This window comes from Drosophila bipectinata, unplaced genomic scaffold, assembly GCF_030179905.1.
Source record: "Drosophila bipectinata strain 14024-0381.07 unplaced genomic scaffold, DbipHiC1v2 scaffold_35, whole genome shotgun sequence".
Taxonomy (NCBI): domain Eukaryota; kingdom Metazoa; phylum Arthropoda; class Insecta; order Diptera; family Drosophilidae; genus Drosophila; species Drosophila bipectinata.
The window spans coordinates 50,001-51,884 of record NW_027222961.1 but is presented as its reverse complement, the minus strand read 5'-3'; the positions used below and the strand labels follow the sequence as shown (position 1 = coordinate 51,884).

General features: G+C 27.8%; 1 pseudogene; it reads right to left on the bottom strand.

The window, feature by feature from the left end:
* Positions 1–1,200: 1,200 nt before the first annotated feature.
* Positions 1,201–1,352, bottom strand: LOC138927581 (5.8S ribosomal RNA; annotated as a pseudogene).
* Positions 1,353–1,884: the final 532 nt, after the last annotated feature.

Sequence of the window (1,884 nt, the reverse complement as noted above, 5' to 3'; positions counted from 1 at the left end):
TCAAGTTAATTACGCTATTAGGTTTATATCCCAATAACTTGCACATATGTTAGACTCCTTGGTCCGTGTTTCAAGACGGGTCCCGAAGGTATCCTGAATCTTTCGCATTGTTAATCATACAAGTGCATATAATAAACACAAAAATCAATGATAATTATGCCATTATATAATTCCGAAAAATTAACGCACTGTATTCTTATTAATCTATCAACACTTTATCAAATTAATGACATTTATCCTATGTTAAAATGCAAGCATAATAATTTGAATAAACTATAAGTCATATTTTATGATAAATTATATATGTTAATAGATTACAATGTCCTTATATGGAAAAAATGCACACTATTTCTATAATATTATTTAAATATTATAACTTTAATGATGAATTTTCCATAATGGATATTCAGGTTCATCGGCTTAACCTCTAAGCAGTTTCACGTACTATTTAACTCTCTATTCAGAGTTCTTTTCAACTTTCCCTCACGGTACTTGTTTACTATCGGTCTCATGGTTATATTTAGTTTTAGATGGAGTTTACCACCCACTTAGTGCTGCACTATCAAGCAACACGACTCTTTGGAAACATCATCTAGTAATCATTAACGTTATACGGGCCTGGCACCCTCTATGGGTAAATGGCCTCATTTAAGAAGGACTTAAATCGTTAATTTCTCATACTAGAATATTGACGCTCCATACACTGCATCTCACATTTGCCATATAGACAAAGTGACTTAGTGCTGAACTGATTTCTTTCGCTCGCCGCTACTAAGAAAATCCTTGTTAGTTTCTTTTCCTCCCCTAATTAATATGGTTAAATTCAGGGGGTAGTCACATATGAGTTGATGGTGTATAAAGCAATGTATATATATATATAAACAATATATCTCTATGAAGAACAATATATTTGATATATTTTCAATTTTCGCATCTTTAAATAAGAGACAATTCTAGTTAAAAAAAATTTAATTTTTTTTATGCTAGACATTTCTCAGTATTATTTGAATTGAAAAAAGAAAGAATTGTATATCTTCATTTTTTCTTTTATAAATATTTGAGATAATTGCTTTTATATTTAATATTATGAATATATAAATATATCCAATAATATACCATATGCATATCATTATAAAAATATATAATAATAAGCAACTTTATTAGCATAGTCTTACAACCTTCAACCATCGGTAGTCCAAGCAGCACTATAAAATTAATTAAGTACATAACAGCATGGACTGCGATATGCGTTCAAAATGTCGATGTTCATGTGTCCTGCAGTTCACACGATGACGCACAGTTTGCTGCGTTCTTCATCGACCCATGAGCCGAGTGATCCACCGCTTAGAGTTTTATAAATATATATAAATATACAATTCGTCAATTATGTTTTTATTGAAAGAAATTAAAAATACACCATTTAACTGGCATATATCAATTCCTTCAATAAAGTTATTTTTATACCTAAAATAATTGTTGCGAAATGTCTTAGTTTTATATAATCAATATAAATATAATTTATATTGTTTTAATATTATATAAAGCATTAACCTGTATATCAGGTACAACAATGTATATTTTAGGTGTTGCATTTATCAATGTATGCGCATAATTTAATATGAACAATACATCACGCAACGCATGTATATTAATTAATATACACGCAATTTATATTCAATATATTCGTCTATATTTAAACATATAAAATATGTTTAATTTTTTGATATACCTAAAATAATTGTTGCGAAATGTCTTAGTTTTATATAATCAATATAAATATAATTTATATTGTTTTAATATTATATAAAGCATTAACCTGTATATCAGGTACAACAATGTATATTTTAGGTGTTGCATTTATCAATGTATGCGCATAATTTAATA